We start from the raw sequence: 22774 nt of genomic DNA, 5'->3' as shown, positions 1-22774 counted from the left end.
ACTGAACTGTAAAGGGAATGTATAGGGAAACCAAACAACAGATTGTTGCATTTCACGAGAAGCCTCAGGCTTGAAGCTACTAACCTGTGAAGGCATTAGCTCTGCATCCCTGGAAACCAAGGGCCAGGGGAGCTTTGCCCTTCGGCATAGGCAGTGCTGCTTCAGAAGCCTGGAGTTTCCAAATCAACCAGCCTTCCTTCCTTCCTTCCTTCCTTCCTTCCTTCCTTCCAATGAGCACACTCTTTTAAAATAAAGGTTACCAGGGATTTTATATGTATATCAGAGCAGAATTAATCACAGAATAGAGTTTTCATCATTAAAATAGATTGTCATGGAATGCAAAATGAGGTAACCTATGTTGGAATCAGATAATGTGGGTCCTCTAGAATGAAAATGATAATTATTTTCAGAAATTTCATTGGCATAAATTAATGTGTTTGCTCTATCTCTTTTAAGCTCCCCAACACATTTTTCTCATTATTAAAAGAAAGATGAGTTAAAATGGTACTTGATTCACTTTTTATTTTATTTTCTGTGGCTCTCTCCTTGAAGCTGCTGGGTGCGTTGTCACTCAGGTTTGGGTTGAGCCACCAATTGCTGGCATGGAGATTGATAACAAGCGTTAGAGGGGATAGTTAGCAAACACCAACCTCTCAGCCACTTCTTCTCGTATAAATGGCCAGAATTGCTTTCTGATATGATGGCTGTGGCTGTCTCCATGGGCACTTGGTGAAAAATGCATCCATTCTGCCATTCACTGCACACGGTCTTTTGGATGATGCTGTTCACTATAGCCCAGAGGAGTCACACAGCCTTCTAAGGCTTCTCTGCTCCCAGTGAAGCCAGTCACTTAAAAGCTGAAATCTGGACTTATGAAAAAGTCAGTGTATCAGCATAAAGTCAGAGAAATGATTATTTATTATAGAAAAATAAAAGCATATTAAGATTTTAGGACTTCCAAGTGACTAACAGCATTTGTTTGTAGCTATTTTCCCCTGAGGACAGCTCTGAGAATGTGGGCCTGGGTAGGGCTACATTTTGTCCTGGATGCACCAATCCTCCTCCTTTTTATTTATCTTTATTTGAGATGGTGCCCCTGCCTCTAGCAGTGGATCGTGCCAAATCTGTTGCCAAAGGGTGTAGATTGGACAGCTATTAGCCATTAAGTGTAGTATTGAGCCTGGATGACAATACCAGATGACACTCAAAGGTATTCAAATATATTCCAAATAAAATCATGTAGTTAAAAGGGACTGTCCTATTGACAAGGTGATAGGTAAAGAGAGCTAACATTTCCTGAGAAACTCCTGGCCCTGAACTTCATATATGTTTTTTCATTCCATTCTCTTAATAATTTCTTCATATGTAAGAATCATCTATTATATGCTAGGCATTGGGTAAAGCTCTAGAATGTCAGCGAGCAAGATGGACATGCTGTCTACACACTCAGCGCTTACAATGTAGTGAAATAGACCATGATAGAATTAATACTATTGATTGATTGATTGATTGATAATTATTTTATAGTCATTGTGGTAAGCATCTAATTTATCACCACTTTACAAATGAGGGAATTAAGGCTTATGGAGGTGATGTAACTTGTATTAAGATTTGAACCTAGATCTTTCTGTCCCATCTGGGACAGTCTGAATCCCAGTTTTGCTAGTTAACAATTATGTTCATCCTGAGAAAGTCACTTCATCTTTCTGACTGTTTCTGGGGATGATGAGTGGAAAGAGTAAGATCCTTCACGTCCCCTCTTGTCAGTCTCAGTGTAGTCACCACTCCTCAAGAAAGGCCTCCCTGACTGCCCTTCTCAGCCCCCTAGAATCTTTTGAGGGGATGTGTTTGGTAGTGCCTTTGTGGCATTCCCTGGTCATAGCACTAGCTCCCTGCAATGTAACTGCCTGTTTACTTTCCTCAAGGCAAGAAAGATGAAGACCCAGACTGAGGAGTCAACGTGTTTCATCCAGTTTTGCTGTATATAGGCAATAAGTTCAACACACCCTCTCCTACACTCCCAAACTGTGCCACATCTATTTTGATTCTCTCATGTTTGGGAGGATAAGAGAGTGGGTCTGTTTTATCCTGGTACTGGGTAAAATGGCCTTGGAGTGAAAGCTTAGTAAAGAAATTAGCACAAAGCCAGAGCAGCGGCTGGAGAGGAAAGGCAAGGCGAGGTTGCCAGTGGCAGGCAGGACTTTACAGGGAAGTGCAAAGAGCTCTCCACTCCTGCCCAGCGCTTCACACCTACTGGCACATTCATTTAACACCTCAGTCCACAGACTGATATATTTTTGATGAGGGAAAAGTTAGGGAAATCCTGGAGAGTCAAAACAGACAGAAGACACAGTTCTTCTATCCTGAATCAATGGGACTATTTGGGCTACAGCTTTGCCTTCCTGCAACCAGGGTCCAATCTGGTGCAAATCAATATTTGTTGATGCATAATTTCATGGAGCAGTTTGTGTTTTCTATAGCAAGGTTGTCTTTTAATAAGATGACCAAGCACGACTTTATAAGGCAAACAAATGAAATAAAATCTTCCAGACGACTACTGGAAATGTTCCTTTCTTTCTTTTTTTTTTGTAACTCCAATACAGACCTTTCAGTGAAATGGCCTGACAGTTTTATGTGTTCCTTCCTGTTTAGCATGGCAGTGAGGGATGGAATTTGGGCCTGTTCTGTCTGAATTCAGGCCCACCATGACCTGTTGAAGTCACTTCTCAAAATAAAGACAGACTTAAAAAACTTCTAAAAATCATTCTAAACTAGGGCTTAATAGCATTTTTCTCTTAACCTGTGATTTTTGAGATGTAGAGATTACAAAAATGTAAAACCAGTGACTTATAACCACTGTGCTATCCAGAACATGGATTATCCTAGAAGTATGTAGGAATGCATTATAACCAATTTGAGCTGGGACTGTATGGGGCAGAGGGAGGCATAGAGCCTGTAGGAGAATTAGGAATCACCAAAGAATAAAGTTTAAATGTTCTTTCTATTACTCAGCTAAAGAGAGAATCAAATAAGATGCTTTAGAAGGGCCATGACAAGCTTTATATGTGAGGGAAACACAAGAGTTTTCAGCTAATCTAATAAATACTTACTGAAAGGGTAGCTTTCCATCTAATTTTTTTAATAGGCTCTTTTTAAGAGCAGTTTTAGGGTCACAGAAAAGTTGAGCAGAAATTACAGAGTTCTCATACGTCTATCCCCACAGATGCACAGACTCCCCCACCATCAACATTTCCCATTAGAGTGGTATGTTTGTTGGAATCAGTGAACTTATAGTGGTGATACATCATAATCACCTAAAGTCTATAATTTACATTAGGATTCTCTCTTGGTGTTGTACAGTCTATGAGTTTTGACAAATGTACCCAACATTGTAGTATTATACAGAATAGTTGCTCTATTGCTCTAAAAATCCTCTGTACTCCTCCTATTCATCCCTCCCCTACCTCCCCAAACTCTGACAACCACTGATCTTTTTTACTGTCTCCATTAGTTTTGCCTTTTCCAGAATATCATATAATTGGAATCATATAGTATATAGTCTTTTCAGATTAGTTTCTTTTACTTAGCAATATGCATTTCATATTTCCCTATTTATTTTCATGGTTTATAGCTCATTTCTTTTTAGCTCAGAATTCCATTGTCTGGATGTACCAGTTGATTTATCTGTTCACCTACTGAAGGACATCTTAGTTGCTTCTAAGTTTTGGCAATTATGAATAAGCCTGCTGGAAATATCCATGTGAAGGTTTTTATGTGACCAAAAATATTCAACTCATTTGGATAAATGCCAAAGAACATGGTTACTGGTTCATGTAATGAGTATATTTAATTTTGTAAAAACTGCAAAACTGTCTTCCAAACTGGCTTTACCATTTTGTATTCCCACTAACAATAAATGAAGCTCCTATTGCTTCACATTCATGCCAGCATTCAGTGCTGTCAGTGTTTTGGATTTTCTCCAGTCTAGCAGTATGTAATTGTATCTCATTTTTTCCCCCCAATCAATTCTGAGAGATACCTCTTTATTTTGGGAGAGGAGCACAGGATCCAGGTGCCAGATGTAACTGAGACTCCCAGACAAAGGGGAGCTGGCTGTGATGGAGGAAGAGCAGTGGCAATTTCAGTCTAGAAGGTGTCCCTGGGCTTGATGAGATTTTCCTACAACTCACTTTAGAACCCAAGGGACTAAAAGGAAGGTCAATTCCAAGTTATGGGAAACCTAGAAGAAACTATGAATGCTTTATAAATATATTAATTCTTCAGTTTAGTAAAGTTATGCATGACTTTGTTTAAAACCTGAGGTCCATATTAGTTTAGAATTGGCATTTACAAAGGACACATTAGTTCACAGTTTTATGGTTGCATCACCAGTGGTCCTTTGCTCACCAGGATCTCCAGCATTTTGGAGGTGGATTTTATCTACAGGTATCTCAGCTGAACTCTTGCTATATCATCCATTCACCATGTGTAATCAAATTAAGAAACTAAGGTCAGAGTCAGTCTGTAAAATAAAATAATGTGCCCCTCTCTGTCTCTGCGAATTACCCTGAGGTGCAGAGTCCCTGTGCTGTCCTTTCACTGTGAGTGTGTAAATGACCTCCAGCAAAGTAAAAGTGTCTCTCTCCTTCCCTGGGCCACACCATCACCTGCACTCTGCTTCCTACCGTAGGAGAAGAGAGTTAATATTTCAAAATATCGTCTAACACCTTCAATGAGTCACTACTTCTTATCCCCTGTCCCCATCACTTAGTAGGTCTTTACTCTCTTAGTTTTGAAACACTCTCCTGCTTTCCTTCTTGCTCACTTCATCCTTTTGTTTGTTTGTTTGTTTGTTTTTCTTGATGTCCTTCTCCAACCACCTCATTTGAAGTAACTCAGGGTTTGGTCTGAGACTGTCATCTTTTTCATCTCTAACCTTTGTCCCTAAGTGATCTTATCACAACCCGAGGATATGAGCTTTTTTGTGGCAGTGATTTCCACACTTCCATTGGAATTTACATCTCTCCCTTGAGCTCCTTACTCCTGTGTCCAAATGTCTCCTGACATCTCTGCTTGGGTGTAGCTCACATTCTCCATCTTAACAAATCCAAAATAGAATTTCTGGATTTTTCCCCTTCTATGTCCATCGTCTCAAACCCCTGTTCTTCTTTCATGTGAGAAGCACAGTGCTTTATCAAGTTATGAGTAGCAAAAATCTAAGAACCCTTCCTTTCTGATAAACTAGATATACATTTTAGTAACCTTATTGATTCTACCTTGAAAATATATCCAAAACTCCTTTCTTCATTCATATCCACTGCCACCCTCTTAGAACAGGCCTTCAGATCTCTTGCTTCAGTGAACACATCAGCTTCTAACTAGTTTCTCTACTTTCACTCTTGTCCCTCACCCTGTCCCCTCATCGCTGCCCCCTTCCATTCTTCAAGTAACAGTAAAAGGGATTTTCTCAATGATAATCTGGCAATCTCTTCCCTTGCTTTAAAAATCTTGCAGTGGCTCTCCTTGTATTTAACATAAAATTCAACTTTCTTACCATGGCCTAGAATGCCCTCTATTACCCTTCTTTGCCCCTCAACCTTACTTCTTTTCCCTCTTCCCTTCACTTGGTTTGCTCAAATATCACTGATATTATGTGTAAGGAAAGAAGGAAGGGGGCGGGGATGGAGGGAAGGAAAGAAAGAAGGGAAGGAGAAAGGGAGAGAGAGGGTGAAAATTCCATTTTATGATGAGGAACTAAGGCCCAAGGTAAATAAAAAGTAAGTAAATAAAGTAAATAAGTAAATAGCAGTAAGTAAATAGCAGAAGTAGCTCAGCTCTACTTTTTTCTCTAGAGGTATCCTCTTGTACTACTCCATTTGGCATAATATATGACAAACAAATGTCCACAATGTCCACAATAGCCAAATTATGGAAAAAGCACAGATGTTCATATATATATATAAAACTCAGCCATCAAAAAGAATGAAATCTTGCCATTTGCAGTGACATCAATGGAACTAGAGGGTATTAGGCTAAGTGAAATAAGTTAGAGAAACACAAATACCATATGATTTCACTCATACATGGAATTTGAGAAACAAAACATATGAACATAGGGGAAGGGAAGGAAAAATAAAATAAGCCAAAAACAGGGAGGCAAATCATAAGAGACTCTTAACTATCGGAAACAAACTGAGGGTTGCTGGAGGACTGGGGGTGGGGGGATGGGGTAACTGGGTGTTGGACATTAAGGAGGGCACTTGAAGTAATGAGCACTGGGTGTTGTATGCAACTGATGAATCACTAAATTCTACCCCTGAAACTAATAATATTGTATATGGTAATTAAATTGAATTTAAATAAATTTTAAAAACCCACTCTATAATACCTAATAAAATCAAGAACATATTTAAGGAATTAGTGTCTTTTGACAAAGGAGAATTAATTCTGAATTCAGAGAGGCCTATAATTTACTCACTGTGGAACTGTGAGCAGGCTCTGAGCCTCACTTTCTTCATCTAAAATTGACATAATAAACCTACTTCATAGTATGGTTATAATAATTAAATGATAATGTGTTTCCTTCTTAGCATGTCATGGTACTCAAAATCTACTAGTTATCCCTCCTCTCTCCCCTTCTGTTTCAGAAACACTTTATATGTGTTTCAGGTGTAAGCCAACCGTCATAAAATCTATGACTTTCCTTATCTAGTGATAACATCTACAACACCTCCATTACTGTCACCACAAGTGAGCACCTGCTCTGTACCAGGCACTGTAATGGGTGCTTTGCATACATTATTTCCTGTAGCCTCCCAATACCTGAAAACCTATGTTTCCTGGAAACTTTGGCAAGGTGTTTCTTGAAGAAAATGTTTACATGGTCAAGCACATTACATAAAAGTAGAAAATTATATGCTTCTGTTGGAAATTTATAGTATGTAACTTTAACTAGAAAATTAAAGATCTTGAGATGTCTTATATTAAACAATATTTTAATAATCTACATATCACTATGGAAATTATCTCCCATGACTAGCATTTTTGTTTGTCTGATGTTTGTGCTTACAACTGCTTACATTCTGCAGCCGCTAATTTTCTTTGGGATGCATATTTTGACCTTGTACAGTGGACTTCTGTTAATGTTGCTTGCGATCAAATGGAAGTTTAGTGAATTTTTGTTTTCCAGACAACATTATCTTCTTTACTGCTTTCACTATTGGGTGTTATACATTGTTATCTTCTCTATTCATTTAAAACTGTGGTGAGTTAGATTTCCTCTACTGTGAAATTTATTTCCCCCTTGCCTCATCAAAGATCATTCTGCGGCTCATTATAAAAGTCAGCATTTCCGCACAGTGTAAGGGGAAAAAAAAGAGAATATCTGAGAGAGAGAGAGAGACAGAGAGACAGAGAGGGAGAGAGGGAGAGGGAGAGAATTTATCTGTGTAGAAAACTTTGGAAAACAATGACTTTTACTGTTAACTATTATGTTAAATTAAATAGATTTATTTTTGTTAGAATTTTAAACTATTGCATAAGTATGAAAATAACAACTTATAGAGTACTAATATTTTGTTTAAAACTCCTTTTTTCTTCTGATATAATTTTAAAAAGAATTTAAATTTGTTTAATTTTATATAATCTGATTATGTCTCAAGGCAGGAATTTCTAGGGTTAAAATGAGAGGGAATAACAAAATAGTCTGATTTTTTTAGGAGCTCCTTAGGAGAGGGATTTTGTTCTATCTTTAATTCAATAAAGGAGAGTCATGACAGTGTCTGGCAGAGAGTAGGTATTCAATAAATATTTAATAAGTAAATGAACTTTTATGCCATAAAAATTGGGTCATAACTCCTAAAACCACAGCTGACACATAAACCTACTGCCTAAATCTCCCTGGTAAGTACTCTAATGCCCCAGTTTCTCGTCTCTTTTAGAACTGAGTTTGGGTTCTTTTAAATTCAGTTGTTACTATTAAGAGTGTCCAAAGGTAGTCATTTTAATTATTGTGCTTTTTATCTTTTTAAAAAAAGGGTCAAAATTTTGTTCTGGCAATTTTGGGAAGAATGCCTGTCATTAGGCATATTTAAATTACTATTGCATTTGTACTTTCATATCAAGGCATTGTAAAATAGACTTGTCTTACTTAGTCTGTTTGGACTGCTATGACAAAAATATCATATCCTGGGTGTCTTAAACAACAAACATTGGTTGCTTACAGTTCTTTGGAAGCTGTGAAGTCCAAAATCAAGGGCACCAGCAGATTTGATGTCTAGTGAGTTCAGCTTCCTGGTTCCCAGAAAGTTATCTCTTCACCACAACCTCACATGGTAGAAAGGGAGCAGAAAAGCTCTCTAAGATCCCTCTTTTAAGTGCATTTATCCCATACATGAGGGCACCACTCTTATGACCAAATCCTCTCTTTCCTCCTGTACCATCTCATTTTGGATTAGGCTTCAACATAAGAATGTGGGGGGCACCTATAAATATCTAGTCCATAGCAATATTTTTTTTTTTGGTTTTTGTTATCGAAGACAGAACTCTTCTGTATTTCCTTCATGTTTTCTTCTTAGGGTCCTTTACCTAGTTCCTTCCTTCTTGGGGTTTCTTTATTTAGTCTCATGATTACATAGGATGCTAAGATTTCTTTTGTCTATACTTCCCATGAGCTATCAAAGAGAGTGACTGAATTAAGAAATTACTAGACAATATGTTCAAAGAAGATAATTTAATTCCTTGGGAAAAAAAACATGTGAGTTGAGTTCTTTTATATCTATGCAAATTAATAGGTTTTTGGGAATTGTGGTAAGCCTAGACAGGTATTACTCAGCAACACCTGGGTAGTGTCTTTGCTTTCTTGCCAAGGTGAGGTTATACGTTTTTGGTGCTAAATTTAGTTGAAGACTGTGGGGGTGAGGAGGGGGGCAGGTTGCAATAAACAAAATAATATCACTGTTAATGCCATAGTTCTTCTAAGATGGAAGTATAAGTACAAATTTAAAAGGGATAGTTATGGCACTATCTTGCTAGAAAATCTAAATAACAATTGCATGCTCCATCAGGAGCATCAGGAGCAAAGGAAGGTATGTTCAGATATGCTATATCTGCCTCTGGTGGTGAGGCCACCAGCAAAGACATCTTCAGCTTGAATAATTGGACTTGACATCTTCAGCTGAATAAATTGGAAACCTCATCTAATGTGTGTATACGGTGTCAGTAGAGGTTGCCTGTGTGTGTCCATATGTATGGTTTCTTCTTACGAATCTGTGACTCATGAAACAGAACAAAGTGCAGCATGAAAACTAAGTTTAAGAAGAGAACATTGCAGGGCAGTTTGTTACTGCACACATAAGTAATATTAACAAAATGCTCACAGTTCATTATAAGAGATCTATATCATGCCAATAATTCAAAAATTTTGACTAAGCTGAAGAGTCTCAGAGTGCTGGGGTGCTTAGGTTGTCTCCTTTCAAGCAGGAGCTTGCTTACCCCAGCGTTTGAGTGGAAACTTGACCGGTTCTAGCAGCAGCTCTATTCACTGTTAAGAGTTGTACATGTTGAAAGTCTTCTTTATGTCAGGCCACCATCTATATCTCTGTCTCTACAACTTCCATCACCCTCTGCCCTTTGTGGACACAAAGAGTGAATTTAAATTCTGTTCTGTATGACAGCTGGCCATTCAATTATTCATTCATTCATTCAACAGACCTTTGTTGAGCAGCAACCATTGCAGGCACTGAGAACTCAAAGGTCAAAAATACCAAACCATGTTCTCGAGAATGTCACAGTCTGACACATTGGCCCCTTGCACTTTCTAGTCTATAGGGTAGTCACCCCCATTCCTTTTGTCACTCCTCATGTGTCACAGTTCCAGGCTTCCTTGCTATTCCTCTCTTTCGAATGAGTTGGTGTTTATCAGTGTTCCTCAAGTGTGGAGTCCCCAGGTGATAACAACTCTAGGGGTATTGCTTGAGCAGAGCAGAGAGCACAGACTCTTAATATCTCATGTTCTGGATGCTCTGATGAGATTATACCACCAAAGGCTTTGTTTGTCTATCACATCACACATGACAGCAGTGATTTTTTTCAATTCATTGAATTAAATCCAAAATCATTATCCTGCCTTCAATGCTTGCCCAATCTACTTATATTAATTTACCCACCACTACTCCCTGGTATAAATTCATCGTGTGTTACCTTTCCTATAGATCTTTGTCATTTTGTTCCTTCTTCCTAGAATACCCCCATGGTGGCCTATTTTAAAACTAAATGTCTTAAAAGAGGATCATCTTTGATGCTTTTTTTATTGTTGTTTCTAAAATATTTTCAAATCCTCCCTGCCCTATGATATACCTAGAGAGTGCCTACCAAATTAGTTGAAGGCTTGTTAAGGACCAGACAAGGCTAGGTATCCAAGAGTAAATGTTTCATTAGAACGTAACTCAGAGTTCACATTCATAATCAGTTAATCCTCACAATAACTGTGTGAGAAAATGGATAAACTGATAACTTTTATCAATCTGATAAGAAAACTGGGGCCTCCATTGCCTTTGCTCTCTGCACTGCCATTATTTGTACAGCCTGAGTTTTATAGGCACTCTCCTACCATATCATGTATGTTGCCAGGGAGACCTTTGTTACTTAAACATCTTGATCTGGGAGTTCCTCTTAGGAAGACAGCTGTCTCTATTTAGGAAATCATCCTAACAGATTGCTTTAGGGGAAGTGATGGGGTTATGAAGACATACTCTGGAAGAAACCAGTGAAGTAAAGAAAGAAAAAAAAACTACTTAAAGAGGTTAAGGAGAATTGAGGATTGAAGGGTAAGCAGGACTGAGACTAGAGGGAAGGGGAAGCAGAATATCATAGGAAAGTGGGTAACTGGGAAAAATTGACCAGAGAAAAGTGGCCAAAGGGCTTTTGAGCACAGGGATCTCTCCAATTCCATGATCGAGTCTTTTGCCATTTGATTTTGTGATGTAACACTCGCCACAAACCTTCAGTAAAGCCTGCCACTTACAAATGCCCTGTGTGACCCATGTTTCAATTGAAATCAAAGACGAGTGACTCTCGAAAATCTAGACATCTTTCAGACAGAAAGATGGCGGTGACATAACACGTGTAGTAAGGACAAGATATCAAAATGAGAAATTAGCCTCAGAAGACAAACCCCATGGAATTAGTCCCATTTTATAGGGACTCTCAAAGGAGAGAGTAAGCCCCGCCAACATGTGGGTTACATTGACATTTCTGCCTGCCAACTGGACATGAGGCAACTGGAGTGCAAAGACTGTGGTTTCGATTTTGGTGTCCCTCATGCCCAGCCCTCAGAGTTCCTCATTGCCTGCTTTGTTTTCAGTTTCAAGTTCCATACTCAGCAACTTTTGAGCTGTTATTCAAATGTTTATCATTTCCAGGGAAATTTCTCATTTGCTACATGTCTCAAGTTTAAGGCCACTTTTCTGAGCGTATTGTTTACACAAATACAGTATGTTTTTCATTAGTAACTGTGAAAAACACCCAGATATGCTATTTCCAGTCAATTTTGATTTTCTTGTTATTTTATGTCACTTAGGTTAATATCACTATATCACGTCCCCTTTTTCAGCTACAGAATTCAGATTCCTATTTTATATGGAGGCTAACCTAAAATTTTTCCCATTTAGATCTTCTTAGAAGTGATGTTAATTTAGGAAAAACAGTAGCAATAAAAACCTATTTCACAGGTCAGTTGTTTGTTTAGGAATATATACTGTAGGGTCACAACATACAATTTTATGCTCTGCGATTTATTTCATCATTAACCAAAATTTATTAAGATTAACTTTGAGAATTGGTTTACTATCTACCTTTCCTAGTAGTTAGGATGGCTGTAGTGCTGCTGACAAAGTAGAAGTGGAATTAATTTCTTTATGTATTTATTATGGTCAGAGATTTTGACTTTAAATTAAGTTTAAATAGAAAATATAAAATATAGTAAAGGCACTGAATTGGTAAAATCCGTTTTAGGTAAGCAAATTTATCAATGCTTCCCATTGAGAAAGGATGACAAAATTTGCAATTCATGAATTTATACCCAGTATCCTTACAGAAATAATTTAGAATTGTATTGCATGAATTATTACTATATTTATATCCCACTTAGCAGAATAGTGGGTGGTGATTAGGTGGTCAGAACAGTGAGCTATAAATCACGGACACTTATGTTCTGGCTGTGACCCTGCCACTAATCAGCTGAGTAGACTTGAAAACTTTTCTAGGTCTTTGTTTTCTTACTTATAAAATGAGAAGGGATTTTGCAGTCTCTCTTAGTAGTAATAATATTTATAATTCTCAATGATAATTCCTCATGGGAATTAGTTATTTTCCAAATTTTAAAAACTCTTCATGACAAGGATTTAACTTAAAGGAAATACTTCTGAGCAAGCTGATAAAATATTGAAAGACTAAGCCAAGAAATTTTGCTTATTATAAAAATAGACTTCACCAGTTCCAGTGGTGTATTATTTTCAGTGGGCCAAATGTACCACATGTGCTGGACTTTTAATGCCTTGACTAATAGACACAGCATCTTCTAGGAAGGATATATATGTATGTATTTAGGTTATTTTCATCTTACCCTGAAAAATAAGTCTGTAACTCCAAGGAGAATCATAGAACAAAACAAAGGTCCTGGGCCACAGCAAGCATTATTAAAAAGGGCAAACAGAGACATCATTTTTTGTCTTCTGCTTTGGTCCTCTACCACTCCTTCCTCTGTGTGGGGAAATTCTTCTTGGCACCTCACCCCTTTTATTCCCAAGTGTCTTATTCTTCTCTTTAGGGTTTAAAGAAAATTATCCAATTTCATCCTGTCTGGCCAACTCACAGAGAGAGTTTTCCTAGAATAATTGCCTGAGCAGTCACTTCGTTGTGGTGTGGTTCCTTTAGAAAAATCCCTTTAGAGGCTTCCACTGGGAAGGAGCCCATTTCTCAAAGACAAAAGACTAAAACAGCCAGTGTGTGGATCTCCCAGAAGAATTGTATTTTCCAAAAGAAAAAATAGATAAATTCTTAAGTTTAACAAAAGAGGTGGGAGGATATTCGGTTAGGACTGGGGAAACTTTATCTTGAAATACATAATCTGTGATTTAAATAAAAATATTAGTATGTGGAAAAGCTTAAAAGATATCCTGAAATGATACATTTTGGCTTTTATATTGTTTCCTTCTTTTTCTTTGCTTTTTCAAAATTTAGTGGAATAATATATTCGCATAGAATATAAACCTTAGCCTTAATATCTGGAGTGAGGATAAATCTATATAGGATCACAAGACAAGGATGCATTTTATAAATTAGAGTTTAAGCATGGAGCAAAGTGATGAGAATGAGAATTCCATTATTACACATTCATTACGTGAGAGTCAACTTCCAAGATAGCATAAAGATTTAATTTCTATACTCCTAGCTCTGTTCTGACCATTGGCTCACTGCATTGATTCTATGCCCAAGAGGTGAAAAGCAGTGCCAAAATTTGATCATTAGTAATAGACCACATGTCTATTTTGAGACCCCAATGTATTTTTATACAGTAGAAAATTCTGGCATAAATTATCTGATAATCACCTCAGACTTCCACTCCTCTTTGCTTGTGTCCACTAAGTCATCAATTTAACAATGTGCTTTTTTTTTTTTTTGGTCTATTTTATAACTGAAATATTTCCTCTCCAGAGACTTCAGGAAAAATTTTGGATATTCAGACAGTTCAGGTTAGAACTTGAACATTTGTATCATATCTAGGCTGATTCTCAGGGTTATCTTAGGGAAGTGTATGAGTTTTGTGGTGGAAGGGAGCATAATTTTTGGTTCATATTGGAGGCTAAAATTATCTTAAGTCAGTTCTTGGGCTGCCTTATTTCTTCTGATCTTGATAGTTGGAACGTATTAGCGTCATCAATTGGAAATAGTCTGAGATCAACCCAAAAGTTGATTTTCATTCTAACCAGAGCTAGTGTGCCCATCTTATTCAAGTCAATTTAATTCAATAATACCTATTGCCATGCAATAGGTAGACTTTGTGGAATATTAAAAAGAAAAAGATATGTGAAACAAAATAATTATGTGTTTGTCATGACCGCATTGGTTGCAAGTGTCAGAAACATAACCGGAACTACTTTATGCTAAGGGAATTTTATTAGAAGTGTACTTGGTTCTTCAGCAATTAAAGGAAGAGAACTAATGAATGTTGCAATAATAAGAGACACAAGTAGATCATCTAAGAGTTAGGAAATAGAAGAAAGAACTTTACATTGCCACGACACTGTTATCACCTCTCATCTGTGCATCACTCTGCACCTCAGTCTTATTCTCTCCTTCAAAAGGCCAGACTAAATCTACAGGAAGCATAACATGGACACTAATAGCTTCAAAGTTTCTTGGTTTACTGGTCCTACCACTAGTGCAGGCAGATTTCTTTTTTAGTCGCAGGTGAAAAGAGAACAAAACAAGACCACGTAAGAACTCTCAGTGGCCAAGTATGGACTGATTATGTACTCTTTAGGTATATATGAGAGCTAATATGAAGGCAGTAGCAGATGCTGAATCTGTAAGTGATCTTAGGGCACTTGACCTTTTAGAAGCTTGTGTTTTATTAGCCACATTGGGACAGGTAACATGGACTGGATCCTGTGTGAAAGATGGGCTATGGAAATGAGACACCTGCTCAGTGACAGGTTAGAAGGGCGGGGGGGGAGGCGGGTGCCTTTTAGAAAAAAAGAGATGACAAAGAAATTAATAATATAAGTCTGAGCACTGGTGAAAAATTCTCCCTTTAGAAATGGTAACCAGTGGTCTACCCTGATAGAGTTTCAGTGATTGAATTTATACTGCTGCATGGTTTAGGAAACTCAGTCTTAGAAACTAACCTAAAACTATCCTCTGGATTTCTAGTGTCCTGGATATCTTAACAGAAACAAAAGCAAATCCTCTCTTGATGGATATACAAATCATGTCTTGCACAATTCTCACAGAGAGAGCACAGCTAAACATGAACTCATGATCCAAAATCACAAATCGTCTGAGGAAACAAATTATCAAAGCTAGAGTCAGGAGAGGGAGACAAGGAAAAAGGAAAACAAAATAAACAGCAGAAATTAACCCACTAGAACCTCAGATATTGGCATTCTTGGGTAAAGAATATAAAATAAATTTGTTTTAAAAATGCTTAAAGAAATAGGAAAGGGAATTTAAAATATGAATAAGGAATAAGATTTACAAAAGTAGTTAGTAAGATCCGAATAAAAACCAGATAGAACTTCTAGAAGCATATATCTTTGGGATTAAAAACTAAAAGGATGACCAATAGAATAATAGACACAGGTGAAGACATAATTAGTGAACTGGAAGGTAAATCTAAAGAATCTAAAGAAATTACACAGATTCCGGGGCTCCTGGGTGGCACAGCGGTTAAGCGTCTGCCTTTGGCTCAGGGCGTGATCCCGGCGTTATGGGATCGAGCCCCACATCAGGCTCTTCCGCTGGGAGCCTGCTTCTTCCTCTCCCACTTCCCCTGCTTGTGTTCCCTTTCTCGCTGGCTGTTTCTCTCTCTGTCGAATAAATAAATAAAATCTTTAAAAAAAAAATTACACAGATTCCAAGGTAGAAGACCAAGAGATGGAAAAATAAAGAAGCAAGAAGACATGGAGGATAGTCTAAGAAAATGCATCATAAATTAAACTGTCATTTCAGAAAAAGGGAAGAGTGAGCATGGGGAAAACCAGTTTTTCAGAATTCACGAAAGACATGTCTGATCAGATTCAGAAAGCTGAAAGCATTTCAGGGAAACTGCCAAACAACAAAGACAAAAAGATCTTAAAAACAGTAAGAAGAAAATAAAAGATCCATTAATTTTAAAAGGAAGCTGATCGGTGTCATAACCAACTTCTCAACAACACCAGTATAGATAGGAGACATGAAAATGGTGTGTAGAAGTATGGAGAGGAAATGAATGTAAACCTGATTTACATATCAAGCTCAATCACAGCTCAAGAGGACTAACTTTACAAAGGAAGGAAGAAAGTTAACCCAAAGGCAGGTGTGAGACTCAGTGAGAAACAGGAGACAAATGGGCAAATTTAAAGAAATGTGTAAATCTAACATACTAAATCTAATATACTAAACATTGTGTGTTTACATATATATGCCCACACATACATATATCAAGCAATAAAAATGTCTTATATGGGTAATTAAAGAAATACAATTGAAAGGCTGAGCAGTAATATAAATTGGGAGGGTAATAATAAAATTTAGACATTCCAAAGCCCATGTATTTTTTAAGAAGAAGATAGAAATATAACTAAACATCACAATTTGTTTTCTATTTATCTTAAATATTAAGTACTAAAGAAATAGAAATAGAGTGTATCTCTTTCTACTCATTAGAGGAAATGTCAGAGGAAGGTAGAAAAGAAGGAAGAAGCATAAATGAAATGGGCAAATGTAAAATGCTACCTTAGTTCTAAAAATCAGTCTAATCTAAGAATACGAACAATCTCAAAAATGTAAATAAATTTACCAATTAAATGTTGGGATTTTTCAGATTATATAAATATTTATTTTTGCCATTTATTATTTACAAGTGTCACAAATAAAACATGGGATATAGAAATACTAACTGTTAAGGATGGAATACTATATAGCAGTCAAATACTAACCAGAGAAGCTTATATAGACCCTTTAATATTAAACAAAATAGTCATGAAAGCAAAAGCATGATTAGGGCTACAAAAGGTACAAATGTTTGAATTTACCAGGAAGATATAACAACCAAACTTGCAGGCACTTAATAATATCAATCTCAAGTAAAATGAAAATTAAAACAACTAGAACTGGGTGCCTGGGTGGCTCAGGATGTGATCCCAGAGTCCTGGGATCGAGTCCTGCATTGGGCTTCTCCACTGGGAGCCTGCTTCTTCCTCTCCCACTCTCCCTGCTTGTGTTCTCTCTCTCGCTAGCTGTCTCTCTCTCTGTCAAAGACATAAAATAAAAATCTTAAAAAAAAAAAAAAACAACTAGAACTAGAAAGAACTAGGACAAACCCACTGTAATAGTGAGAGATTTTAGCCCATCTCTCTAAGTAAGTGGTAGATCAGGAAGATGAAAAATTAGAAAGGACATAGAAGATTTGAATAATGATAAGCTTTCTTTAAAAGAGCATTTATAGAACTCTGTACCATCAGTTAGAACATAATTTCTTCTTATATACACATGCAACAGTTATGAAAACTAACCACAGATTAGGCTATAAAAGAAGTCTCTCTCAAAGAACAAATATGAATATATTAGTATTGTACAGTCTTAAAGTCATGCAGCCTTATGTATTTGAAACAAACAAAAAACAGCAATTCTAAATAATTAGTGAATTACAGAAAATGTCACAATAAAAACTAGAAAATACTAAGTAAAGGATAAAGAACTTGCTACATATCAAAACTGTGGACTGTAGCTGAACTGGTGGTTAGAAGAAAGTGTATAGCTGTAGACAGTTACATTACAAAATGATAAACTATAAATATTGAAAAGTGAAGGATGTATCTTAAGGATTTGGAAAAATAAAATTGAAATGAGCCCAAATTATTTTGTAGTCTTTTATGAGATAGGCAGGTGTGTCTCAAGAGAAGAAGAGGAGAGGCTCAGGAGATAACAACATTTATTATACTCACAGGTCCTGGAAGCAGCAGGCACTGCACCTGCAGGACCACATGCGAGAGACACTGAGACGGTCAGGAGACAGAAGCAGGGTTCAGGGGGAGTTTTCTGTCCCTACCTTTATTGGGGTTTCCGAGGGAAAGACAAGGCAAGCCAGGGTGAACAGTTTAGGACTGGCTAGGATGAATAATTTTGGAAGGCTTTGGGTTGTTGCAGTGCTCCCTCAGTTGCCTGGTGTCCAGCCCCAGATCAGTTAAGGAGGGGGAATAGTAAGTACCTCTGGGGTGTAAGAGCCAGAGAGATGCAGTTTGGCTCTGGAATTGGATAGTTTGCACATCAAGGTCGTGTTCCTTGCTGGGTCCTTTGCTATCTTTAAGAAATGGCTCGCCCAGGGAAGGGGCAGTCTCTCTTCAAACAGAAAGGGTTTTTTTTAGATGTCAAAACATAATATACAGAAAAATATTTTTAAAGTATTTAAGATACACAAAGTAAAAAGAAGGAAATAATAATGAAATCAGGCATTTATGAACTAGATGAAAAGACACTAAGAATGATCAACAAAACAAAAATTAATTTATTGAAAACTACACGAATTAAACAGAACTCTGGCAGTGTTAATCAGGGCACACACAACTAACAATATAAGGAATAAAAATAGGGAAAAACTATACTGGAAATGTTACATAATATGCAGTAAAAACTTTAATGTTGAAAAAATTTTAAACTTAGATAAGATAAATCATTTTCTGAAATGTGTCAAAATTGACTTACAAATAAATAGAAAATCAAAATAAGTGTATAATCATTTAAAAAGATGGAATCAACAGCTGACAGTATCACGGGATATCATATGTGTCACTGTCTTGCTTGTTTAGGACTATATACTTTTGTACCCAGAGAACTGGGTCCAAGGTGGAGGTGTGGTTTACTAGTTCTACTTTGATTGGGGTAAGAGTTGAGGAGAGATTAATGAGGAGATTTTACCTCACACAAGGAAGGGAAAATAGAATTTAAATCTGTATCAAGGGATTAAATTTACTCTGTACTCTTGAGAAAAGAATTCTCAATGATGCTGGTCTGTTGCTTTTCCTGTTACCTTCTCAAGGCATTGTAGGTGATAAATACTGTACAAATCCATGTATTGTTTTCCACAGACTTTGCTACCTTAAAGGAATCAGTCCTCTGTGCTCAAAAATATATTTTGACCATGAAAAATATTCAGCCCATCTCCAGTATATAGTATGCTTATTAGAAGTCTTTGTTTTTCACAGTTGAAGTTTCTGTTTTTCACAATGGCAGTTGAATTATTTTTACCCCAAATTAATCTCTCACAATTTTCAGATTTGATCCAGTGTCATTCATTTCTTGAATTTTTTTTCTTCTTTTTAAAAATTTTCTTTGGATATTACTGCTTTTCCATTGAGCTTATGGTACTTGTTTTCTCCTTGGCAATTTAGAAGTCCTCCTTAGCAGCAATCCGTAGGTTTGTTTGTCTTTCCGAGTTGAAACAGCAGGTGAAAGCTAGCGTGCAGACTCGTTTATCTTTACAAGGCTTGCCTGCGTTTGCGGAGCCCATCTCATTTTCTCTAAGTGGGTTGTCCTTAAACTGTAATGAATGTTCAGCCAGAATATGAACACTGGCAAGGGAGCCTCAACCTCACGCAGCACCTGCGTAGCTTAAGGAAGCCAACTAAAGGCGAACAGACTCCGACCCAGCATCAGAGGTTTGCATTTGTCATCTGCCAGAAAGGTGATCCGTTCTCAGGGATCTGAGTCTCTGACAATGAATTAGTTGACTTTTGGAATTTCTTTGATTCTTAAATGCAAGTTGGGTTTAGCTTTATGGAAGAGTTGAGGTAATTAAACATTTTCTGCCAATACTCCTTAATTCCACAGCATACTTTTACAAATAATGTGTAACCACTTTAGATATTTTAATTTTATGTTTTGTTTTAAAGTTCATTTATACTCATTCCTTTCAATATTTCAGGAAAATATGATATTTAACCAAAGGCAAAGGACATGATGCTTGGCATTTTTTCCTAAGTTGGAATGGAGAGTGGAGAACTGTGTCAAGAGCAGTGTTTTAACACTGTATGTTATGTTCTCCACGTTTCAGTTCAAGTGAATAACAACTTTGCTAATCTATCTGAACATTTTGTTTGACGTGAACCACACTACACTCTGTGATGGATGGAAGAGGTCCAGCTGGATGTCGTGTCTCATTTGGTTATTGGTCTTTTAGCAACATGTTATGAGGCTAAGTGCATACTCTAGCATAGATAATTCTCAAAATTATAGGATGATATGCAGCAATGCTTGGTGAGTCTTCCAGATTGAAATGATTAGAATATCATTTTATTGTCTACCTTCCTTTCTTAAAAAGTTAATGGGTTGATTTACCCGGTAGAGTTTGCTAGTTGTCCCAATATCTATTCTTTCGTTCTTTGTTAGAAACTAGAATCCTGATTTTTAGCTAGATATATTACCTCTATGGTAAAGATTCCATCTTTCAGCCTCCCTTGAATCTGGGTGTAGCCACATGACATATCTAATCAAGGAGATATAAGCATAAGTGTTGCCTGTGAATTTCTAAAATTCTCATTAACAGTAGAGTTGTTTTTTTTTCATGCCCCTTTCCTTACTCCACTACCTAGAAAAAGAAGGATATGGCTGGTGTTCCAGCTTATTGCTTGGATCATAAGAATGAAGGCTGTACTTTCACTTTGTAGGAGCTGAGCACTGGAAGAAGCCTGGGTCTCTATGCCTTCTGTTTCATGAGAGATAAATAAACTTCTATTTTGTTTAAGCCAGTATCTTTTTTTTTCTATTATGTGCAGCCAGACATTCCAAACTGTATAGTAGGATTTACTACTGGAAGTTGAATGTGGCAATAATAAAAACGAAAATATGCCAGGGGCATAATGGAGACAGTTGGATAATGGGTGGTACAGATACTGCGGTCTAGACAGCCAGTGACCACTGTAATGTAATAGTAAAGCATAGACAAGCTATCCTCTTGGAAGGCATACCACCTATGGACTGAAGCCAGAACATGAGGGGAAAAGCACAACAAATTCAGAAAGTGAGAGCATTACCTGCGACATGATACTTCTAGATACTTTTAGAGAATTCCTAAGATAGAGACATTGGAGCAGGATTTAGATAGTCTTCAAGCAGAAATAGAAAGGCAGAAGATTTTCTCCTTTGCTTAAAGAAGAATTCTCTACCTGTGGCCCAAAACTGCTTTCACTGAGAGTCCTATAATTTGCACCCTTACAGGGGTAAAAAAAGTCAACTGTTCCTATGTCAAAACTATAGCCTTAGCAGGTGTTAAGACATGTCCCTTTAAGGTCCTTGACCAGGCAATTAAATCAAGCCTTTGGAAAAAGGTCAAATTAAAGCTGTAATCTGTATTCACTCACTGAATAGTTAATAAGCACCTGTATATTCTTAAGTGCTATTGAAAAGAGAAAGAAGAAAGAAAACAAGGTAATAGGGAAATGAAAGGGTGCCATTTTAAATAGCGTATGTGGAGTAGTACTCATTGAGAAGGTGGCATTTACCCCAAGACTTGTAAGACTTGAGGGAGTGAGCCCTGTAGCCCTCTGGGCAGAAAGCATTTCACACAAAGGGAATAGCCAGTGTGAAAGGCCCTGATTTGTGCCAAATGGGTCTGTAGGAATGGCAGAGGACAGTGTGGCTGAATGAGCATGTAAAGTCAGAGTTGAGGTAGGGACAGACTCTACATGGCCTCATAGACCACTGTGACAATGTTGTCTTTTGCTCAGGTGGGGAGTCTTTGAAGAGTTTGAAGAGAGGAGTAAATTGATCCCATTTATATTTCAGAAGTGCCTCTTGTAGTAGTTTTGAGAGTATCCATTAGAGGAGCAAGGGAAAAAGAAGAAGGACTAGTAGGGGGATAGTACAGGATCTGGGAGAAGAGACGAAGGAGGTCTGTGCTAGCATATACAGGCAAAGGGGCTGAAAAGTGGTTGGAGGCTAAATATCTTTGGAAGGTGGCACCATCAATATTTCTTAGAAGCCATCTTCCCACTCAAACTCACTTTTTATCAGAAGATGAGGCAGTGGCCATTTATGTGAGACTTTATTTTTTAACTCTTTTTTTTAAAGATTTTATTTATTTATTTATTTGAGAAAGAGAGAAGGAGAGAGAGAGCATGAGCAGGGGGAGGGGCAGAGGAGAGGGAGAAACAGACTCCCCGCTGAGCAGGAAGCCTGATGTGGGGCTGGATCCCAGGACCCTGAGATCATGAACTGAGCCGAGAGCAGATGCTTAACTCACTGAGCCGCCCAGGTGCCCCTGTGTGAGACTTTAAATTGGTGGACTTAGAGTAGAGCAGATTTCCTTCCATAATGTGGGTGGTCCTCATCCAATCAGTTGAAAGCCTGAATAGAATAAAAGATTGACCTCCCCTGAGTAAGGGGGAATTCTACAGATAATCAGACTTGAACTGCAACATCAACTCACCCCTGGGTCTCCAGCCTGCTGGCCCACCCAGCAGATTTCAGACTTCCAGCCTCCACAATCATAAGTGAATTTCTTAAAATAAATAAATAAAATAAATCTCTCTCTCTCTCCATACACACACACACACACACACACACACACACACACACACACACATCCTGTTGGTTCTGTTTCTCTGGAGAACCCTAATACAGGAGGATAGAGTATTAATATGTGAGAAATTATAAGAAGTTTTCTTTCAAATGTAATTCTCATCCAAACACCCTCACAGAAATATCTGGAATAATGTTTGACCACACATCTGAGCACTGCAGCCCAGCCAAATAGATACATAAATTAATCATCATGCATGTATTATAATACATTATGTCACTGTTTTCTGATGATCGTAGGTGCAAATTCAGGATTCTTCTCAACATAGTAGTTTAAACAGCCAAAGTAGAATTGGCATAAGGATTGGGATATATTTCTATTTCTGATTGATAAACTGAAACTCAGATTCTTGATTTGACATGTAGGACCCCAAACTCCTATTTTCCTTCAAATCTTCCATTGCTTTTCTTCCCCTGATTTCCTTCTCCTCCTTTGCTC

Source organism: Ursus maritimus, unplaced genomic scaffold (assembly GCF_017311325.1).
Source record: "Ursus maritimus isolate PB19 unplaced genomic scaffold, ASM1731132v1 scaffold_29, whole genome shotgun sequence".
In the NCBI taxonomy this organism is placed as follows: domain Eukaryota; kingdom Metazoa; phylum Chordata; class Mammalia; order Carnivora; family Ursidae; genus Ursus; species Ursus maritimus.
The sequence above is the reverse complement of the archived record's forward strand: the minus strand, read 5'-3'. Positions refer to the sequence as shown.